A 24,251-nucleotide genomic window follows, 5' to 3' on the forward strand; every position below is an offset into this window, starting at 1 on the left:
GTTTGCTGAGTGCTTTAAAAAACTGTTTTCCAATGAATCATGTCCCTCTTAAAACTTTACATAATACTGTGGTCTTCCCTGCACTAAATCTTTGCAGAATTCCCGGCTGAAGGAGCTTCAGGGCACTCACAGTCTCAATGATACAACAGAAAACACACATACATCAGGCTGGATGTGGAGCATTTGTTTGTGTTTTTCCTTGTTGCGTGTCGGCGTTAGGTGCATGCATGCAGGGAAAACAGCAGAACTGCAAAAAAAAGACCCAGTTTAGATTTAAAGAATTAAATTTGTGCGATTTTTTCCCCTTAAAAAACATCCTTTTTTTCATCTTTTTTGTCACCCTCTCTGAATGATCACCAATGTACAAGATGCAGCCAACTTATTGTTTTGTGTGATAAACTTTCCCCTGTGAATCCACAGTTTGCACAAAATCTCATGGTAAACTTCCTCTACTGTTACTAATGTCACGCTTTAGTTTGGCATTTTAGATGACCAAAAACCAAATTAAAGACATAAATAGATATATCTACTATATATCTTTGTATCTATTTTTCTTAATAAATTGCGGCTGGATAAAGTAATTAAAAAAATATACTCAAAAGAAAATCCTGAAAGTATAGAGTCTTAAACAATTCTATTAGAAAACAGCAATGTTTTCTAATAGAAAATAGAAAGAAAGAAAACAGATAGACGCTGGACACAGCGTCTATCTGTGTCCAGCACAGCAGCTAAAAGCAGCTCTATTAGCTCTGACTCAGACTTCTACCAGCTGATTGCTTCCTGCAGACCTCTAAAGTGGAGCAGTTGTTTAGCCTAGGTCACATCTTTGACAAACATGGTTTTTTTAGTGCTTTTTTTAGGAGGCTGGCTTTAAAGAGACAGGCTTGAGTGTTTCAGAGAAGCTCATCCCTCTTTACACCATCCACAGACCTCTGTATGAAACTGGTTTCACATTCTGTCTGATTACCGCACATCCAACACAAGTCAATCTTTGCACTTGGTCTGGTACTTAAGGGGGTTTTCAGACTGGAAAAGTCTGTTGGTCCAAAGCAAGTCCTGAACCTTGCGTTTAAACTGTGTTCAGACTGCCTTCAACAGGACATTTCTGTCTCAGACCAAAGCTTGTATTCAAACTCTATAGTTTGCTGACCAGTTTTGAACATATGTAACGATGTCAAGTACAACACTTTCTACTTGCTACTTTGGTACGGCGGAGGCGTACTGCAAGGCAGTTACTGAGGAGACGACGACTAAGAAGGTACGCTGATATGTTTTCATGACATATAGATTCCTCGAAAAACAGTATAAAAAGCAATGTGTATTACGTTAAAAGTTGTTTTGATGAGCCTGCAATGATCCAACCACATTTTATTGAGCTGCTGTGTCTCATTGTTACGGTTGCCTCCGTCCTACTCTGTTTACGTCCCATAGAGCCCGGCTAAGGTGGCCGTGGTTCAGGTGTTCCACCCTAAGCACGGAGCGTATTCAGACTGAGGAAACTCATTGTGAACCAAATCTCAGTCCGATTGGAAACAAACTGAGACCACCTCTAAAGATGGGTCAGAGGGCGGTTCCTGGTCCCGGACCAGGGTCCACCTGGACAAATTCAGAATGAAAATTGGGGGAAAAAAAGTCTGTTTGACTTTAACCCATGTGCTATCCTAGGCACTTTAACATTGGGAGTTGGGTCATCTAGACCCACTAGACAGTACGCTGAACCTTTTTTCTTCAATGATTTGTGATCTTCACTGGTGTCCATGGATTACAGTAAAAGCTCTTCACCTTTATCCACCTTTGTCATGGTAGGAATAACACGTCAATGTAAGGGTGGGGTCATCTAAGATAGCACAAGGGTTAAGAAAACCAAATGTGTCCAGTCTGAAAACACCCTAAATCTGGTATAATATTTTTTTTCTGTGTACCGTTAATTTAACTTGAGCTCCATGTTTTACTCTTTATTTATAGTGTTAGTAATTATGAATCTGTTCACTGACATTCTCTGCTCTGTTTTTTTTACAAATATTTTGAACAGCCATGGAATTTGGTATAGTTTTGTTTCAAAATCCACCAGGAACGTTTTCACTCTTCCTCTTTACTGAAGTTCTGTCTTGCTATGGATTTGAGTGAATGTAAATTTGAAAAGTTCAAACCAAGTTTTGTACTGAGTAAACTTTTAGCTCTTTTTCATCCTCCCCACTGGCTCACAGTTCTTTGCTTACACATTAAATATGCATGAAACTCTCAAAACATTTCCTGTAATGTTACTTCCAGATGTCTTTTTTTCTAATTTTTGGTAGAACCAGGTAATCAATGCAGAAAGTGTTGCCAGGAAGGGCATGTGTCGGAACTGAAGCTCAAACCCCATGAGCGATTTGAGGGCTGATTTGCTGGGGCGATTCCTGAGAGGAAAAACAAAACATTGGTGGAACCAGGTGAGCACAGTGACAAACAAAACCTGCAAAACAACTGAGATTTTGTCGGTTTTATCAAAACATGTCAACACAAGTTCGTCATTTATTCCATAAATGTGACCTCCATGGAAAAACCCTTAGGAATAAAACTCCAATGCCCCTATTTAAACCTGTATCAGCATGCTGATGCTCATTGGGGCAGCGGTGTGCCTGCTGTAGAAGTGTGTGTGGATAATGCTAAGTCCTGTGATTGATGGAAAGGTTAATCATTCTAGACAGATGCTATGCACTCCTAAATCAGTATTAGGAGGAGTGACTCTGTGTGTGTGCATGTATGTGTATGAGTGCATGGATGTCTGTTTAAGCTGTATTGAGTGGGTGTGGGAGCAACCCAGTCAAGTATCAGGACAACCAGCAATGCATGCACTCTCTAGCAGCTTTGTGACTCAAAATTCCAGCTGAGATCAACATGCTTTTGTGGCTGAGCTTTGTCTGACTCCATCCACTGTAAACACGCCAAGGTCAGGTCAGTGAAACCACGGTTTCTCTGAGTGGCTCAGAGAAGTCTCCTCTCAGAGAGCAGGCACTATCAACAAACCTGATCAGACCTTTGCTTTAAACCTGAGAAACTGTTCCCCCAACAGAGATCTCTGAGAAATCGACCAACAGTTCAGGCTAGCTGGAACATAAAATATTTATGCACACAGCTTCAACTTGCGGCACGTCAGTTTGTAGGGACATGCATTACAGCTGATTTGCTTTTGATGCATTTCATACATTACCCATGATTCCGTGCACACATAAAAGCTCTCGCCCCCTGCAAACTCTGTGAGCTAGCTTAAACTCTGAGTTTTTACAGACACATCGCGTAAAGTTAAAGATCAAAGAGGAAATAGCATCACAGCCACCACAAAAAAAAAAAATAAATAAAAAAAAACACACATGACAATTATTATGATTTGGCAAAACTACAGGACCCTTGACATGACATTCCAAAAAATCCTCCCTCCTCAAAATAAAAATTGTGGCCGAAAATTAGCATTTTGTGCACACAAAGTCCTGTTTTGTGGCCACAATTACCATTATGTGGCCACACATTAGTAGGCCTAGGAGTAATTTATACAAAAATGCAACCTTTTGCATGCTAACCCATGACCACAAAATGATACTTTGTTCTCCCAAAATGCTTTGTATCCACAAATGGACAACTCGTGCACACAAAATGCTAATAAAATAGTAATGTATGTCCACAAAATATTAATTTCTGTCCACAAAAAACAATAACAATTCCAATTTGTGTCTACAAAATGTTAATTTTTAGACACAAAATTCTAATAAAATGCTACTTTGTGTTCACAAAATGCTAATTTGTTCTCCCCAAATGCTCATTTTTGTACACAAACTAATAATTTGTGCACACAAAATATTAATTTGTGTCCACAAATGTTAATTTGTGCCAACAAAATGCAGACAAAATGCTATTTTGTGTCCATAATATGCTAATTTGTGTCCACAAAATGATAATGAAAGGATTATTTCTGGCCACAAAATATTAACTTGTTCCCTCAAAAGGCAGTTGTGTTCCTTCAAGATGCTCATTTCTGTCCAGAAAATGTAAATTCTTTCCCTCCAAAAGCTAATTTGTGCGCACAAAATACTCACAAATGGCCACAAATTATAATACGAGGGGGAACAATTTTTTTGAATGTCAAGTCCAGGGTTCCATACAAAAAACTCTACTAATACTAAAATCCAAAAGAACGTTGCAAGAATATGAGCATGCACAAGATGTAAAAATGAAAAGGTCAGTCGTCGAACAAAGAGCAAAAAATAGTCATAATAATAATTATAAAACAAGATACAACCTTTAAAACAAATCTATGATACATTTTAACTCAAAACATTAAAAATGTTTTTTTTTAAAAAGTGAAACATTTGCAAACAAAAACGTTTTGCTGTGTCTGACTTTGTGAATGTCCTCATCAATGGGTTTATCTTCCTCTTTGTTTTCTTCAGTGTTGTGGTTTATGTATTTCAATCTTATACAGTGATTTATTTTATAGTTTTCCATTTAGTTGGGACAACCCCCCCCACACACACACACACACGATTATGAAAATACAACAAACAAAAAAGCGCCATATGAACAAAAAGGACATAAAGCTGAAAATAAACATTGAAATGTTACCTTTCTATTAACACTTGAATTCTTTTTTCTCATTTTATTATATATTAATGTTGTTATAGAAATAGAACATGAATAGATCGTTCCATTATTTTTTTTACATTTAAGGGGAGAATTTTCCAAATATAGAGGGGTGTTATATTCTGATGTTGTCATATCATCATGGTCTGCAAAAATTCAGAGCCTCTGCTGTTGAACATCAAACTAACCGCTTTTGTTTTCCTCTCTGGGTTTTTCTGACATGTCCTTGAAGTCAGCGACACAAATATCAAACTCCTCAGTCACTGTTGGCACCAAAACCGGTGACAGATCGCTTACTCAACCAGCACCATTTATTGTGATGGACGCCTGTGAAGCGCTGCATCACACCTTCCAGAGTACAGACCCTCCCAAACACGAGTCACTTGTTGGTTGGCATTTCCATCTTATATTCTTTACACATACGATTGAAATATATAAAATTTTTGGCTGAGGTGAATTAATTAAGATGCCCGCCCTTCTTTTGATATTAGTCATAAAGTCAAAGGCTGTAAGGTTAATCTGGATCTCTTCTCAGTCTGAACAGAAACATGAATGGATGAATAGATAGATATATTTGAGTAATACCTTTTGTCTACTTTTGTCGATTGGCATTGATGCAATAAAATAAATATTTTTTTAAAATATGATGCTTACCAATAAAGCTCACACCCTGAAGTAAAAAGTAAGAGCCAAGATCTTTTATATCAGGCTTTTTGTTCAAAAGTGGTGACTATTTATTTTGACTGCACAGAAACACCTGAAAGACTGGAGGAGATTTGTATAAAAAAAAGATTTTCTGCAGCGTTGTTATGCAGCGTTGTTAACGTCTTTTGTGAAATAATGCCTTCAATGTTCCAAAAACAGGCTTCTTGCAGAACGTGCACTGCATTAGAAAATGTGAAAATAGTCTGCGCTGATGTTGGTTCTTTGTTCAAAAATGAACAGTGAGACCAACCTGAAAAACAGGTTTTCACGAATACAGGAAAATGTCTGTTTTGTGCTCAATGACTCTATTAAATGAGTCCTACGCACTTATAAGGCACACTTAAAAGTCACAGTAAAAAAAAACTGTTTGGGCCTTATTCACGGTTTCATTCTGGTTGTGTCACTGATGTTGAAGTGATATTGAGAGGCAGACGGCGCTCTGTCAAAATTTCAGTCTGCTTTTTTTACAAGTTGCGAACAAGGTTTGGTGTTATGGTGAATACGCTAAAGTGTAGCGGAGTCCGACTGTTTTTAAAGTGTTACTAACAAAGTTTGGATGTAGCATAATCACAGTAATGTCTGTTTTAGTGGTATCAGTTTGTTTTTTTACGTGTTGCAAAATAGGCTGGGAGTAACAGGTTTTGTGAACACGCTAACAGCGGTAACATGAAGCAGTTTTGGACTGTTTTTTTTTCTTGTGTTACTAACAAGGTTTGAATGGTGGTGGAGATGAGGTGCTCGTCAGGGGGCTGCGGGCACTCTTCTCCGATGGGGCCCAGCGCTGGGCCCTCCTGGCGCGGTGGGGGGGCTGCTCTCCTGGTTGGGCCGGGGCTGCGCTCTCTGTCCCTCCGTGCCTCCCTGCTCTCTGGCTCTGGGGGCCTCGGGGCGGTCCTGCTGGCCCTGGCCTGGGTGGCGGATATGGTCACCCGGGGGGCGGTTGTTCTCTGCTTACTGCTGAGTGGCATTGGGGGGGTTCTGGCTGCCGCACCTGCTGCGGCGGGGGTCTTGGTGCGGGGATGGCTGGGAACTCTCCCTCCTTCTTTTCACATTCCACCATCCATTTTAGAAGAACATAAACACTCACCTGAGCACAGGTGTTAGGTCACCTTTGCACAAACACTTTGCGTGATTGAATGAAATATTTCACACTAGTTGGTTTGAAGGCATAAGTGTGCGTGTGTGAACACTATCTGTATTGTGTTCATGTTGACATGTGGACATTTTTGCAGCCAACAGGTGTGTTGATAACATTTGAGTGTGTGTGTGGACAGGCCCCGCCCCTTCTAGATTTGTATTACATCTGAACCAGACCATATTGATAAACATCCAGCAACTTGTTGCTTTATGCTGCTTCATGGTTTTACCCCCCCCCCCCTTATAATCACCCTTCTACCCCCCCTCTCTAACATCTCTCTCTCTTCTTCCCTTCTTTCCTTTTCCATCCGGTCCAACACAAAAAATCTTCAAATACGATTAAAATGAATAAAGTTTGGCCTCGATTACAAAAGGGGTTTATTCAGACATACCTCTGGTTTGTCAAAAAATTCAGAACCCCTGTTTTTAAAGTAAAATATGTCCAACACAAGAGGCCTTCAGCTCTCATCTGTTTGCCCAACTGTTGGACTGTTTTTTTAAGAGTTGGAAACATGGTTGGGAGTTACAGGTGTACTGAATATGCTGACACTCCTAACGTGTAGCTTGACACAAACAAGAATAAGAATTAGAATTGAACGTAGTTAATAAAGTCTGACAGAGTTATCTCTTTCATCTCGCTCAATGTGCTTTATAGGTCAGGGTGTCTTATATATGACATAAGTTCAAAAAAGACCATTAATTGACGTTGCATCTTATAGGACGGAAAATACAGTATGACATCTCTACAGAGTTGCTTTACTTTAAAGTTATGCTTTTATCTTTGACATAAACTAAAAAATAAAAAAGTATTAAAACAAGCACATAAATTTTTGCTAAGATGTAACTTTTTTTTTTAGCAGGCTCCTGGCTAGTCAAAACACTCACTTTTGTGAAAAGCCGCTTTGTCTATACTAGACTTATACTGAGTCTTGGTCATGTCTCTGTTTTCTACGGAGCCCGGGATCTGACATGGGTAAAGAAAATAAATAAATCGTTCCCACGAAATAATATTTCGTTCCCACAGGATAATAATTAGCTCCCACAAAATTATATTTCATTTCCACAAAAAAATTAATTTGTTCCCAAGAATTAATTATTTTGTGCGAACGAAATAATAAGTCAACAAACAAAATCTGTCACCATCCACAGCCCAAAACACACTTCTTCATGTGTGTAGATGAATTCAAAAACTTGTCATCTTACACCTTTAAGGAAATACAGTGCAGCCTCAATTATGAAATGCTAATGTGTCAAAGTCAAATGAAGTCATTTACTGTAGTGAAGAGGAGCAAATGTTGCTCATTGTTATTCTTTTGTCAATGTCAAACTCAGACTTTGACATTGAAATCATTTCTACAGAATATTTAAAATACCAAAATAAATCTTAATTATTTACTAAAAACTGACTTTATTCAAAATTTTAAAAAGATAAATTCCCTTTAAAATACAATTGCACAATAGTAAGTGTTTGCATAGCAATCACTTAAAATGAAAATTGAAATTTTTAAAAGAAAACAATTGGTTTTTAATGTTTGTTTTAAATTAGTTACTTCTAAAACAAGCTAGTGTTTGGTATCCTTCAATAAAACACCAAGAATCATAAAGTTAAAATATGGTTTTACTTTCTGTATCAACTTTGGAACTTTAGGTCCTGTACCATAGGAGGACATTTTATAATCTTACACCAGTGAATGTGTCATGTGAGGTTCAATGCTGTGAAAAACATGTTTATTTAGAATGAATGCATGGCGTAACATAAAAAGCAAGCCATCTGAGAAATGCGTGTGTTACTTCCTTTTTATATTATTTGGCCTTCTATTATTTATTTATGTACTTGCTGCAAAAATCCTAGCTAGAATGGCTACAGGAAAGCATTGGGGAATAAAAAGGCTAGTCATAAATAGACAATATTTTTGACATAACATTTCCAAGGATTAAGTTAAAAAAAAGTAATCTTCATTACAGATAACTGTAACTGTTTGTGACTTTCAAAAATGTCACAGTTAACTCTTGACTGAGATTCATGCTGAATGCAGCAGAGCTGTGTGTCAGCATGATCTGCTAAAATGCTAGGAGCAATTAGGAATATTCCTTTCCCCCCTTAAACCCCTGTGCTATCCTAGGCACTTTAACATTGGGAGTTGGGTCATCTAGACCCACTAGACAGTGCACTGAACCTTTTTTCTTCAATGATTTGTGATCTTCACTGGTGTCCATGAATTACATGAAATCTTTCCACCTTTATCCACCTTTGTCATGGTAGGGAGAACACGTCAATGTAAGGGTGGGGTCATCTAAGATAGGACAAGGGTTACATGCAAATGAAATATTTAATGAACCTTTTAGCATAAATGAATAGAAAAATAGATACACTTAAATATGTTTTTACTAAAATTACTGTCAATTTTTCTATTTTAGTTAATTCTGAACTTATTGGGTATTTGAAGAAAAAATGTGGTAAAAATAAAGTTTTATTAAAATTGACAAAATCCTTTTCAGCAGCTGCAAAGTAAAAAAGAAAAAAAACGTATTGAGGGAAGTGGCTCACAATTAAGGGTGAGATAAATCCCACTAGAGTGAGAAAAACATGACATCAGTGGCAGTGTGAGGTCAGAGCTGCCAAAGTTGCCGTGTATTTCTACCCATGACGGGCTGAGAGCCTGAAAGGCTTTTCTCCGTTTGTGTCCTGTATGCTGTCAAACCCGTGACTTTGTAATGTGTGCAGAGTGTTGTCTTGAATTGTTAAAAAGTACAGAGACATGCCAACAAAAGATTTGGTTTTAAAGGCAGCATGTGCTGCGCCAAAATCTTCAAGTGCTTTTTCTAAATTGATGCTTGCAAACAGAAGCGCTGAAAGCCTCTTTCACTGTCCAAACCAGAACAACTGCAGTTGTCTGCTTTTCAAGTTAATGCTTACAACTAACTGGAATATGCTTTCTCTGTAGAAGATCTAAAATATTTATTAGTCTCATTGTCAAGGCAGGTCATGCTTCCACAGTGTGATGGTTAATCCTAGATTTCACTACAGATGCATGAATGAACCGTTTGAACAAATGTTTCTCTGAAAAAATAACAGGCTCAACTTTCATGAATTTGCTTTTTCTCTATGTTTTTCATTGTTAATATAAGTTCAGCTTGATGACTTAAGTTATGTATAATACTTTGATCTGTCACGTTTTTTTTCTTATAATATTCGTACAATATTTGTTGTGTAAGATCTATCGGAATACAAAAGTCCCTCAATATGTGCCTGAAAATATATTCTGATTTCCTGATTAGTTTTATAAGTTGCAAATCTTTTTGCCTTCGTTCAACAGTAGCCACGTGAGGCTCTAGCAGCGCCATGACCCCGATGGGATACAGGGGGCTAAGAAAATGGGTGGATTGTTCGAATGATAGTTCTGAATAAATGAAAGAATAAATGTGTTTTACTTCCTTTTACAAACAGGAATTGTTGTAACATTTACTAAGGTAGTTTGTTCAGCTTTCACAATATCCCTTCAGGGGTCGCCACAGCCAATCAGCTTTCACTTATTTGCACAGGTGGTTTGGGAGAGGGTTTAATGCTGGATGCCCTGTCCTGACACAACTATTTATTTTACCTGGGCTGGGGTCTGGCCCAGTGGCTTCAAGACTTGGACCCCCTGTGACAACTAAGTTAGGCAATAGCGTGAAGGGTCTTGCTCAAATTACTTGGTTTAATTATTAATCATAATTGGTTAGAAAAGGCTGCAGGCGCTGCATCTAAATACCTGGATACAAAATTGTGCTTCAGTTCTATTTTAGAATTAACTTTATAGAATTGTTTCCATTTGTGGTCACTGACATAACTTTAAAGACAATGATAGCAGAGCTCCAGCACATGAGGGCACACCCACCTCTGGGGGTTAAAGTGTGCCATCAAGTAGGTCTTCAGGTAGGAAATGAACCACTGCAATGGGTGCAGAGAATACCGTTTTGTGCCGTTGAGGGAAATAATGTCCTGTTTGTTTGGATCTGAAGTGTATAATTTAGATATACATCTTACTCCCTTTGTGTTTTGATGGTTTCATATAAATGCATACATCTCCCTGTTGTACTCTTTCCAGGAAATTGCCCATTGCAGCAGGTTAGAGGAGGCATTTGCAGAGCGATCATTGTCACTTCCCTCGAAAGTTACGTGAACATGCATGTGTGTCTCAGCATGCTGCAATGAAATGACTGTCAGAATGTGCAGAGAAAACACAAGGCCCTGTCTTTTTATATTAAAGAAAAATATAGCTGGCAAAACTGTTTACAACTCATGTAGGTCAAATGCAGGTTATGAGGCTGTCGATCATTTACCAGAGAGGCAGAAAAAAAGACACATTTCTGAAGTTTCTGATCCATCTACAAATGATAAAAAAAATTTGTTCATGTGCCCAGAAAAACTTCATCCAATTACATCAAATGTTTACATACGTCACACATTTAATCGGAATAAATCATTTGACAAGCAGAACTATCTAAACTACAAGAAATGACTGTAGAAGAAGAAATAACGATAACAAACATAGATGCGGGGTAGAGCGAGATGATCTTATATGCATGCTTTTATTATTGTTATGATAATTATTAAGTGACTGTTCGCTTATGATTTTTTAAATCAGTGAAGCCATTCCTTTTTTTTTAATACGTACCGACAATATTTAGTCTTACTCGCACTTTAAATCCATGCAGGCAATGCCACAATGTGCATCTTGGCCTCTTCATGAGCGCTACGGAGTCCCTGACCTGACATGGGTAAAATAATAAATATCTTGTTCCCACAAATTAATATTTTGTTCTCACAAACTAATATCTCGTTCCCACGCAATAATTAAGTTGTGCGGACGAAATAATATCTTGAACCCACAAAATAATATTCTGTTTCCACGCATCAATTAATTTGTCGGAACGAAACAAGTTTTTATTTAAAGCGAGATTTCTCAGAATTGTTGAGTGATTAATTATTGGCGGCTGGATGGCCCAGTTGGTTAAATGCAGGACTGGGTCATGGGAAACCAGGGTTTGATTCCAAAGAAGGGCATTGAGCTTCATCCAGTGTGGGTCTTTGACACTATTGCATAACTATGTAGCTACAAGGGCCTCAAGATTGGGTCCCTCTGTTCTAGTCCCCAGCCTGGATAGAATAAAGATTTGGGTCAGTACGGGCAAACGGCGTAAAAATCTCTGCTAAAATCACCTGTGCAAATCAGTGCAACTCCTTAAGGGAAATGTTGAAAGGTGAACAAACGATTATTAGCTGTTAAGTCTTGGAGTGTAAAGAAGCAACCAATTCATTGACAAATAGCTGCAACCCACTTAACTTTCATCCTTCCATCCATGTGAAACTGCGTTCACAGGGCCTTTGGCAACGCCCCTTCAAGAGACCACTTCCAATGCAAAGTCCATGTAAACGCTCATAAATGTGTTTTTTAAGCTTCAAAGTGCTCCCATTCATGGGCGGTTCCGCACATTTGTAAGACAGTTTTCGGGCCTTTACGTACAAAACGCGCAGTTATTGAACAGGCGTCGAAGTTTAAACCAGTTTGACCAGTTAAGGACTCAGATTTGGTAGTGATGTAATTCAAAGTGCCAACTGTTTGAAGACTGATGATAGAGGAGGACTGTAGATGGCATTAACAGCAGAAGAAGCCCCTCCCTGCGTGTCCAGTGTGAACCCCATGGACGGAATGCATCACATGCCTCGTGTGTTTGTAGCTAAACAGTTATTTGGACAAATAACTGTTCAGCTACAAACACACATCAGAAAAAGAAAATCCTTTTGTTTTGTTTTCAATTCCAGACCTATTTTATTATTGTATTAGTCATATAAACTCCTAAAGTGTAAATCTCATGCGGGCTGTAATGAGTTGCAGTATGTAATGTGTGTTATGACACAATAGCAGCAGCATAGCAATTTTCTGGCTCATGCTGTTAACTTGAGTTGGAGGCTCAGAGCAGATTCAATAGAGGCCAATCATAATTTACTGGTAATGTTTGCTAAATTGTTTTATCTTTTTCCAATAGCTTCTTCCCTTTTGGTTTGTTTAGTTTTTACTATCTTAAATTAAAGACAAACAAATCCAAACGGTTCCTTCGTGTAATATTTAACTGTAAGAAGCAGAAGAATTTCTTTTCTTAATTAATTCAGTCATTTTCAAGAAACTTTCTGTCCTTTTTTTAATTTATTTATTTTGTTTGAGCTCTTTCCTTTAAGTGATTCCGATTGATATTTTCTCAGATTTTGTTAAGAAATCCTATTCATGGAGACAAAAGTGTAACCATTTTTCCTTTTAATGTGGCTGCTGTTAATTTGTCAGACAAAGACATATTGTGCACAGTCTGACACCACGGCTCCCTGCTTGGGTGCAGTCTCCTGTAAACATCCAAATTAGACAGAGCAGGACACAGAGCAGATCCATCACAGTTTTCTAACAAATGGCAGCAGCGGGAGATTCACTTCAGGACTTTAACATCCCGATCACCCCACTTTAATTATCCGTATATCTACCTGACTGAGCATCTGCATTTGCAGGCACCATTATTTTTTTCCCCCCACAAATTGTTTCGGGTTTTTCTGTTTATGGAACATTTTGTTTCATCGTTTCAAGAAATAATCACAGGATGAGCTCTGATGGTTTTGATAGGAAATAGGGGTAAAAGAAATTAAGGCAGATGATCTTAAGGAGACCTAAAGAGTTTCTAACTTGAACAGAATAGATGTCTTTCTTTGGCTGTCTGCCCAGTGTAGAGATTTGTCATTTACCTAAAGTATCACAAAAGGACAGACAAACCAGATGCTTAGGCAGAAAAAATAGTTGTGACGCACTGAGCTAAAAAAAAGAAAGACACATCTTTTAAATTACATAGCGATGTGAATCATTGCTGTGTAATGTGTTCCAACCATGCAGTCTTTCTTTTTATTATAAAAACTATTTTCTTATTGCAATTAATGATTAATTTTGATGAGACTGGGTCAGATGGCATAAGTGAGTGTCCTTGAGTTAACCCCGCAAAGCTCACTATATTTAAAAATCGACAGAAAATTCAAATATTCTTGAATTGAGATCTTTAATGATTTTTTTTTTTTTTTTTTATGAAATTTAAAAAAAATTGCAACTTATATTTTTATTTTGATAGGTTGTAGATGGCATCAATTGTGATACGCTGGGTCATTTGGCGTGTTTTTGCTCATAATAATGTTATTTTAGGATGCTTAAATGTTGACCTGTTGTTTGAAAATGTTGTTTGGAAGAAAATAACCTTATTTATCCACTGTTTCAAATTTAATCCACCCATTTTAACATAGTGTAACTGTGAAGAAATTAAAGACATTAAAGAATTAATTATCATATAATCTTCCACTCTTTCAATACAGCAAGTAGTCTGTGAATGGCAATTGGTGAGTTATTATAACCATAAACAGTTTGGAAGATTAGCAACATTTTTCCAACCAAAAGATTTCACGGAGGCAGCCATTTTGAAATGAGCAGGAAATGTCCTTTTACTGTCCCTATTGGAATGATGATAAACTACAGGACCAAAAACATTGACCAAGTTGGTGTTTTAAGGAAAGTTTTGATCACGCTAATAAGATAGGGGTCTCAGAAATTCCTGTATAAAATAAAATAAAAATAAATGGTTATATAGGGTTAAAAATGTCATGTTGGATTTGCTTATTTTGTATACATATGAACACATTTGTTTTTATTGGCAGTTAGGAAAGCTACAAGTCTTTCGCTAATCCTTTTTGGTTTCCTGTCTCTCATTCTCTGCCAGTCATGACTTCTATTGTTTGGAGACCTGGCTAAAATAATTGGTATTTCACAATATTTGGTGCTTTTCCAAAATAAATGTCACTAATATTGTGAAAAGAAAAACATCTGGACTGCAGCTGAACAGTGAAAAGCCAACTGTTATATCTTTGCTTAGATCCATTGAACTGGATCCATGTTTTCTTTCTTTTCTTGGTCAAACGTTTTTATTCAATGTGTAAAACATGTGAATGTGTCAGAGACGTTAATCCTCGTTACATTGTTGGCTCTTTGTGAATAACAAAGCATCTTTTTGCTCAATCTGAACCACTAATAGATCAGCGTTGCTACAGCAGCCTGAGAAGAAACAAACCGATTCCCTGAAGGTAAAGATAAGGTCTTTTGGAGGCCTTTTTACTGATCTTCTATGGGGATTTTGGAAAACTGCTCCACCTCATAAGCTGCATACGGAGACAGTTTCTATCCTAAGAGGTTACACATTGATTAGACCTTAGGCTCATTTGCCTACTTCAAATGTGCACAGTATTGATCCACAAGCATCACATTCTACTTTTCATTTTATCTCAATGATAATGTGCCACACCCTATCTCTGTGAATTTAAACAAAAGTCATGTTTTCGGACTTAAATGAAAGCTTCATGACAGATTATTTAAGATTATGACAGCAAGGTAATACGCAAAAAAACAAAAACAACTAACTGATTGTGTTAATTATGAATTTTAACATGTTTTGTCAATGTGTGGTGAGGTATGTAGCTGGTGAGGCACTGACTGTTTCACGGTCCGATTTACAAAAATATGAACCCAATAAACACTATTTTACCAAAAGTAAAAACATTTGTGAAAGAATGGGCCGCTCTCAGGAGCTCAGTGATTTCAGCGTGGAACTGTCATTGGATGCAAAAAATCCAGTGGTGAAATGTCCTCATTCCTAAATATTCCACATCCAACTGTCAGCTTTATCATAACAAAATGGAAGAGTTTGGAACAACAGCAACTCAGCCACAAACTGGAAGACCACGTAAACTGATGGAGAGTGGTCAGCGGATCCTGAAGCACATGGTGCAAAGAGGTCACAGACTTTCTGCACAGTCAATGGCTACAGAGCTCCAAACTTCATGTGACCTTCAGATTAGCTCAAGTACAGTACGCAGAGAGCTTCGTGGAATGGGTTTCCATGGCCGAGCAGCTGCATCCAAGCCACACATCACCAAGTGCAATGCAAGGTATCTGATGCAGTGGTTTAAAATATGCTTTTCCATCTGGCAATCTGATGGAAGAGTTTGGGATTGCATTTGGACTGCATTGTGTCAAGTGTGAAATTTGGTGGAGGAGAAATTATGGTGTGGGGTTGTGTTTCAGGACTTGGCCCCTTAGTTCCAGTGAAAGGAACTCTGAATGCTTCAGGATATCAAAACATTTTGGACTATTCCACACTCCCAACCTTGTAGGAACAGCTTGGAGCAGACCCTTCCTCTTTCAGCATGACTGCAGCAGTGCACAAAGCAAGGTCCATAAAGACTTGGATGACAGAGTCTGGTGTGGATAAACTTGACTGGCCTGCACAGAGTCCTGACCTGAACCCAACAGAACACCTTTGGGATGAATTAGAGTGGAGACTGAGAGCCAGGCCTTCTCCACCAACATCAATGTGTGACCTCAACGCGCTTTTGAAATGATGGTCAAAAATTCCTATAACCACACTCCTCAACCTTTTAGACAGCCGTCCCAGAAGAGTTGAAGCTGTAATAGCTGCAGAAGGTGGACTGACATCATATTAAACTCAATGAGTTAGGAATGGGATGGCACTTCAGTTCATATATGAGTCAAGGCAGATGAGCCAATACTTTTGATAATATGGTGTATTTGCAACAAATTAGGTTCATATTTGGCCAAGGACGAATGCAAAATGTAGAGAGGTTTATTATGTCTCCAAAAAAACACAACGGTGCATGCTACAAATAGACTATAACATATTATAGACTTTTGGTTTCTCTTTTTAATGAAAAATAAAGGTTTAACAAGCAAGTGTCTTTTAACTATTTTAAGTTTCAGGGACATGTAAAAGGCTGTAGGAGGCAAATACATCAGTTAAACTGCTGATTTAAGCATAAATAAAACAAATAAAGAAATGTAGAATTTTTCCCAGTGAGAATTCTGCTGCAATAGAGTCGATTACAGTCGATTTACACAATGACAATTTCTAAGTAATATTTCAGGATGCTAGGAATTCTTCAGAGAGTATAGTACTACATCCATATTTTTAAAAGGTCTAATAAATACAGTACAGACCAAAAGTTTGGAGACACCTTCCCATTCATTTGAATGAAAAGGTGTGTCCAAACTTTTGGTCTGTACTGTATGTATTTATTTATGTTTGATCTGATCACTTCCTAAGGTCTGACATTTCGCTTCATCTCAGAATAACTTTCATTCACCAGTTCACATTCATCCACCTTCCTCTTTCCTCTCCCGTTTCCCTTCCTCTTTTCCTTTTTCTTACACACACTGGCCGGAGCCAAGATGTTCAATTAGAGCTCTCCATCTCCTTTCTCTTCCTTTATAACACACTCGGTGGCAGACACACATCCTGGCAGAAACAGCAGTCATTTCTCCATCCAACTCAGAAACTGGGCTTAGAGATGAGAATCCTTTGGCAGGGATCTCTATTTCTCACACAATCAACACACACAAAGCCACATACACACACCCCCAAATTCAATCTATAGTCCTGACAGGTCAAAAGGACAGAAGTGACAAGTAAAAATGTAAAGTCAGACGTTGGCAAATCCACGGGCAGACGTACAAACAGATGCATTTGGATCCATAATTATCTGCCCGAATGCTATTTGCTTTTCTCAGTGCTCATCGTCGAAGACAAAACATATGAGCCCCAAAGATGATGTTTGTTAGAGAGAAGATTAAAAAGGATGAAAAAGTAATGATAATGATTAAAGTGATGAATGCTGAAGGTCGCAGAGACAATATCAGTGATGGAGCTGATGATAATGACAGCGTTCTGTCATCTGTTATCTCATTTAAACAGCAGACTAGGTGGAAACAATCATAACAAGATCAGCAGAATCTCCCACTGTTAATTTCATGTCAAGAATCTTTTCATTTGTGTCCAATTGTGAAAAAAATGGAGGGAGGCTGAAAAAAGCAAGTCCTGGAGCTGAGAAGAGTTGTCATAACAAGAACTAATGACTTCAGACCATCAGCACAGCCACATATTACAGACGCATTTCGCAGGCATGTTAAGGCAGTTGAACAGAACAACATACACTTTTTAGAAGTGGACAGTTTCTGCATTTTCAATGTTGCACCTGCTAAACCCTTAAATGTGTAATTCTGGGTTTCTGCAATAAAGTGACTTTACAGAAATTATTTTGGTGAGAACCATTGCCGATAGAAAGGAACAGGACTGAGTGAGTGGGACACCACCTGTAGAAATGGACTTACTACTAGCTTGGATGAAATGAAGTTAATTCAGTCAACATTTTTTCGTGAAACGGACACTACCATGTTGGAACCAGACTGCATTAGTAAGTAGTCTGAATAGGTCTGAGTCATCGCTTCTATAGTAACCACTCTCACAAATAGGAAGTGAGCTACCCCAGGAAAGATGGCTAAGGAGTTTAAACGATGGACGTGGGGGTCTAGCAGGCACCACATCATTCTGTTAAGGCATGTGATTAGTAGTTTATAGCTTGAATAACACTTGCTACAGCAAAGAAAAAAAATATGATTTGCAAGAACATGTTAAATAATGGTAGGAGAGCAAGAATGTTTTTTCTGACAAATATATTGACTCAATAATAGCTGTTTATTTAGGTCTGTGTTGGATTTCTTATTGGAGCCAGCAGGTACTTCCTTTTTGGGATGTGAGGGGGGAGGGGTCACTCAGTGCAGATCTTATGTACAGTCAACGGTAAAAATCAGAAAAATGACAAAAGTCCAGTATGAATGCCAATCACCAAAACATATTAAACAAGCTGCCAGGTAAACTTTTCAATCTCCTGATGTTGTTGCTCTAAGTCAGAGATTTATTATATATTAGCTGTCTTCCCCTTTAGAACAAAAGTTGCTCCATCTTGTTCTGTTCTGAACTGAGGGTGTATTCAGACTGGACACATTTGGTCTGCTCAAAGTGAACCAGAGTTTGTTTCCCTTAATAATCCGAAACAAATTTTCAGCCTGAATATACCCAAGCGGACCAGGTCTGGGACCAGGACTCGCTCTCTGACCCTTCTTTGGGGGTGGTCTTGGTTCGTTCGGACTGAGCTTCGGTTCATTCTGAGATTCCTCTGTCTGAATACAATCCCTTTATTTTAACACCATCAAAACCACTTCTTACATGCTTTTCTGTTTCGTAGCACAGCATGTGCGCTGCGCTGCTGTGATGTCACCTTAACAGCTATCCTGCAGTCCCTTAACAGAAGTCTCTTAACATAATGCCAAAACACCACAGCTACTCGTTGAAAAGTGATTGCATGAATGCAGGCTCGTTAAAACTATTTTTTACATGACATTACATAACATTTTCATAACATTACATACCAACATATTCTGTTCCGATAAAGATTGAAAAAGTGCAGAACATGCTTCTCTTGTTGTTCCTGGCCAATGACTGAAGAGATCTTTAGTCACATGACTTTGTTACAAGCTTTGGTCCATAACAGGATACTCCGCTTGAAGGCAGACCAAATGCAAGGTTCGGGACTTGATCCAAAACAAATAAAGCACACTCGATCCGGAACAAAGGATTTTTCCCGTCTGAATACATCCTAAAATAACTAACTAGGAAGAAATAGTTGTTAGTTACACATAAAAGTCTTTTCCAATAGAGTAGTTACAACGCCGCTTTCCAGAATCACTTTAGCTTTAGCAAACACTTTTAGCCGGAGAAACTGACACTTTAAGCTGCAGACAGTCGAACTTTGATAAGCTTTGCTTCTTTGCAATACTGCAGAACAAATAACAACTAAAATGAGGAGCTGGGAACAGACACCTTCATTAAAACATAATATTTTTAAGGAAAAGAGCTACTTTCATAGTCCAAATATTAAATTATTAAATTAGTTTCCTTTTTCTTTCTTTTTGGACAAAAATACATTTTCTGGCTCATAAAGGTTGGCACACAGACGCTCACAGGACTTTTGGACTTTGGGAGGAAGCAGGATATTTGAACAATCTCATAATACTATGTGAGAGGAACCAAAAAATGTCCAGTTGAGACTGAATTCAGCAAAATCTGAACTGCTGCGATGTGACAGCAGGCAGAGGAGGTCTTTTGTTTTACCAGCACCCTGGAGATTTTCTAAATCTTCATAAAACCCAAGAAAAAAAACCTTTTCTTGTTCTCACATTGATAGCTACAACCGAGTCCTTCGTCTGGCAGCAGTAAAATGGGTAATGAAATGCCCTTGAGCAAGGCTTTTGCTCCACCCCAACTGCTGTTCTAAACTTTTTGGTCAGCAATAGAGTAGAATCTAGTCTGCCTTTGGCATCTTTATTTTATTAACGTGTTCATCTAAAGAGTTAAGTTTTCAGTAGATTATTTAAAAAAAGGTTTCAAAATGTGTTGTTAGGTGCTTATTTAGGAGCAGGGTTTGCTGCCTTGCCTGTCATAAAACATCTTCTTTAACCCTTGAGCTATCCTAGGCACTTTAACATTCGGAGTTGGGTCATCTAGACCCACTAGACAGTGCGCTGAACCTTTTACCTTCAATGATTTGTGATCTTCACTGGTGTCCATGGATTACATGAAATCTTTCCACCTTTATTCACCTTTGTCATGGTAGGGAGAACGCGTCAATGCGAGGGTCGGGTCATCTAATATAGCACAAGGGTTAAGCTTGATGCCCCGGTCGTGCATGGGAGGAGCTACCAGCTAATGTTTTCAGACTGATTTGAGACATGGAGCGGTGTCTGTGTTTATCTTATTTACAATGCATGAATCATGACACGAATGATGTTGAGAGATCAGGTTTATTTATTTTGAAGAGTTCAGCAAAAAAAACTAGTAATCATGTTTCCATGTTTGAATTCATCAGATTATTCAGCAACTTTCCCAGAGAGAGTCTCTTTAAAGCCTCCCAGCTTTATTCCCCCAGTGAGAGCTGTGTCTTGATGACAGCCACTTTCACGGTCTTTTTCGTCTTTTCTGTTTGACCGAGTGTAACCCTTGTGCTATCCTAGGCACTTTAACGTTGGGAGTTGGGTCATCTAGACCCACTAGACAGTGTGCTGAACCTTTTTTCTTCAATGATTTGTGAACCTCACTGGTGTCCATGATTACATGAAATCCTTCCACCTTTATCCACCTTTCTCATGGTAGGAATGACACGTGAATGGAAGGGTGGGGTCATCTAAGATAGCACAAGGCGTATAGACTTGCTGTTCTGCATTAACCCGAGAGGGCAATAATAAAAACAAGAATAAAATCAGGTTTTCTGTCTGGCCGCCAGCTCTTCTCCCAGGATGCCAGAGACAAGGGAAACAAATTCTGACAGGGGAAACATATCTTGGTACAACACCTGGACGGGCTCCGGAAACCACGCTGCACACAAAGGGAAACAGCAGGTTGAGAAAATGGGTGGAAGTTCAGGAGGATAACTGTTAGATTTATCATCTATTTTGGATATTCTACTGGATATCACTGTCACTGAAAAAAACACATGCCCAAAATTGAGTCCCAGATTGGTTGACGCGACGCAGCGACCTCACCAAATTTAAATACCGTATTTGATCTCTGGCCACACTGCTCAAAGCGCGTTGCTGCCAGATCTCTGCACCACGCCCGTCACAAGGTCTGGGATTGTTGTTTGAATTCAGTGACCTTCAGTTGTGGATAGCACCAGCAAAAACGATGAGAGAGGTAGGGCTCATTGCAAATTTTGCAACATAATTTAAAAATAAATTACCGTATTTTCCGGACTATAAGTCGCCCTTTTTTTCATAGTTTGGCAAGGGGTGCGACTTATACTCCGCAGCGACTTATATTAGAAATAAATTGAAATAAATACATTGTTAACCCTCCTGTTATGTTCATTTGTGAGGAACAGAGATGATGTTCCTGGGTCAATTTGATGCATGAGGTATGTTAAGTGTTAAGAGTATGTTCAGTGACTCAGAGAATCAGCAAACTTTTTTTTACAGTAAGATCTTGAAGGCTAAAAACATAGCATTCTATTTTCCAATGATTTCATAGATTCAGAAATGCAATCAAAATGACAACTGTTTCTACAAATACAGGATGAAAACAGAGTATTAGTTGGCTAATGATGCTTCATGAAAGGAATAAATAAATAAGTATGAGAGAGAATTACTGTGAAATTATGAGATAAACAGTCTGCTATGATTGTGTCATATGAGGTTGTGAAAGTTATTAGTTCTTGGTCTCAGATTTTGTCAAATAAAATTCCCGTCAAAATGCGACTTATAGTCCAGTGCGACTTATCTGTGTTTTTTTCTACTTTAAATGCATTTTTGGGCTGGTGCGACATATACTCCACAGCGACTTATAGTCCGGAAAATACGGTAATAAAATAAATTAATATTTATATATATTTTTTATCACAGCTGGATAGCTTAGTTGGTGTATAAATATATATAAGGTCTAGAACTGGCACGCAGGAAAACCAAGGTTCCCAGGGTCGGAATCAACTAATAATAATGGGGCAATTACCACAACAAGAGTGAGCTTTTCACATCATCCAGTGAGGGTCCTTGGGCAAGACGCTTAAGGCTACTGCTTACCTCATAACCCACAGACAATGATATACAAGTCATGCCCCTCATACCCATAACTGTTGTGGCTGATATCGAGAAATCCTACCAATGGCTAGAAAGGGCTGGCCCACAGGACAGCACTGAAGCACTCATCCTGGCAGCTCAGGAACAAACCCTGAGCACCAGAGCAATAGAGGCTCAGATCTACCACATCAGACAAGACCCAAGGTGTAGTCTGTGCAAAGAGGCGCCTGAAACAATCCAGCACATACCTGCAGTGTGTACGATGCTGGCAGGGAAAGCATACATGGAGCGCCACAAACAAGTGGCTGGAATAATATACAGGAACACGTGTGCAGAATATGGACGCGAAACCCCAAGGGCAAAATGGGAAACACCTCCAAAGGTGATACAGAACGAGGGGACAAAGATCCTGTGGGACTTCCGGATCCAGACTGATAGGATGGTAATGGCGACCCAACCAGACATTGTAGTGGTGGACAAAGAACAGAGTGGTGGATGTGGCAGTGTCAAGCGATGGGAACATCAGGAAGAAGGAACATGAGAAACTGGAGAAGGGGACTCAGAGAAGAACTGGAGAAAGCCTGGAAAGTGAAGGTGACAGTGGTGCCTGTGGTAGTTGGAGCACTCGGGGCAGTAACCCCCAAGCTGGAGGAGTGGCTACAGCAGATATCTGGACAGACCTCAGACCTCTCAGTCCAGAAAAACGCAGTGCTAGGAGCAGCTAAGACATTCTGCAGGAACCCCATGGGTTCAGTCCAATACAAAGATTTAGATAAAGAAATATGCCACAAGAACATGTTTAAAACACCAAAAACACCATTTTCGTCGAATTAGGTCTTTAAACAACTTAGGTTGTCTAATAAAGTAAAAAGAAAAATGACACTTTTAGCTCTCTCACACAAAATATTCTTTTGTATCTGTGTCAGGAAAGTTTTCTCAGAGGAAAAAAGGAGTAAAGCAGATGATGAATATCCTGTTTTCAGTGGAGCGAGTGTGGCTGAATGTCTGTATGTGTGTGTCTGTGTGTGTGTGTGTGTGTGCGTGTGTTTGATGGGTAGCATATTCTAAGCTGAATGTCATTTTTGGTCTGGACTTTTGAAGCTGTGTTTGGTGTTGCGCTGGTGTCTTTTCAATGAAGGCTGGTCTTCAGAAGCAGTGCCAGAGCAGGATGTGTAACATGCAGAGGCACAGATGAAGGGGGGAACAACTTTTACCTTTCCAGATGGAGGTCTTCACTGTCACATCACTGTGAAATAAAAAAAAAAAAACAAAGTGAGGAAAGGGGACAAGAAGAGAGAGGAGGAGGAAGAAAAGACAGATGTTGTGAACAGAGGAGAAACATCAACACAAAGTCGGGAACAGGAGCAGCTGGACAGCATCAGAATTATGAAACAGTATAAAATAGTGATTCAGTAAAAGAATTGAAAACCTTATAAAATTTCTCATAAATATAGGAGATGAAATGGAAACATTTTTGGGAAAAAAAGGGCTGCGTGTGGAGATATTGGGGGGATTCCCATTAAAGAGACGGATTATGTGACGACTGAAGATGACAGCAACATCTGACAGTTGGCAACTCGATGAATGGAGAGGAGTAAATGGGGAAAAAAGGGGGAGGCTAACATGCGCCTCATGGGGAAAACATCATTTTTCGCTCAGTTCACAGTCTCCTCCTCACGTGTGAAGCATGTGTTTGTGTGGGAGTGGGTGTCAAATGGCAGGAAAGAAACCCTTCAGTAATTTCAGCGGTGGACAAAACAATAAAAGTGAAACTCATAACGCCGTAAACCTTGTCACAAAGGAGTATTTTGACAATCCTTCAACAAAAATTGTAAGCTCCATGCTGACTATTACTGTGGACAATACTGCGATAAAAAACATTTAAGTCCCTGTTTGCAAAGAGCCATCAAGATAAATTGAAAGATTAGGTTTCCTGCAGTGTGAGGTGTGTTTGAGAAGAAAAGCCCTGCAAGGAAGAACAACTGATCCTCCAACTCCAAATATGAAATAGTAAATACATTGACTCATGAGGTTTTAGTGAAGAGCAGAACACTAGAGGAAAATAATTCTTTCATTCTCTGTTAGTACGTTTGTTTAAGTCACATGTATCGGAATTTCATGTTTTTTGATAAACAGCGTTAGTCCGGTTTTCATCCATGAAGCCAACCCTGGGGCGCTGGAGCCAACCCAGCTAGTGTTGGGCGAAGGCGGGGCACACCCTTCAACAGGTTGATCCAGGTTTTTGGACTTTGGGACGAA

The 24,251-nt window shown here is 38.9% G+C and overlaps 1 protein-coding gene across 2 annotated transcripts in view; it reads right to left on the reverse strand.

The window, feature by feature from the left end:
- Positions 1-24,251, reverse strand: part of LOC101154758 (protein ELFN1) — a 153,088-nt gene that overhangs the window by 35,863 nt on the left and 92,974 nt on the right. Inside the window, exon 3 of one of the 2 annotated variants that reach the window (XM_011477880.3) lies at positions 23,207-23,238. The exons of the other annotated variant lie outside the window; for it this stretch is intronic. The gene's annotated coding sequence lies outside the window, so the exon portion shown is untranslated. The remainder of the gene's footprint in view (positions 1-23,206; positions 23,239-24,251) is intronic. 2 annotated transcript variants of the gene reach the window in all.

The sequence above is a fragment of the Oryzias latipes genome, chromosome 1 (genome assembly GCF_002234675.1).
Source record: "Oryzias latipes chromosome 1, ASM223467v1".
Lineage (NCBI taxonomy): Eukaryota > Metazoa > Chordata > Actinopteri > Beloniformes > Adrianichthyidae > Oryzias > Oryzias latipes.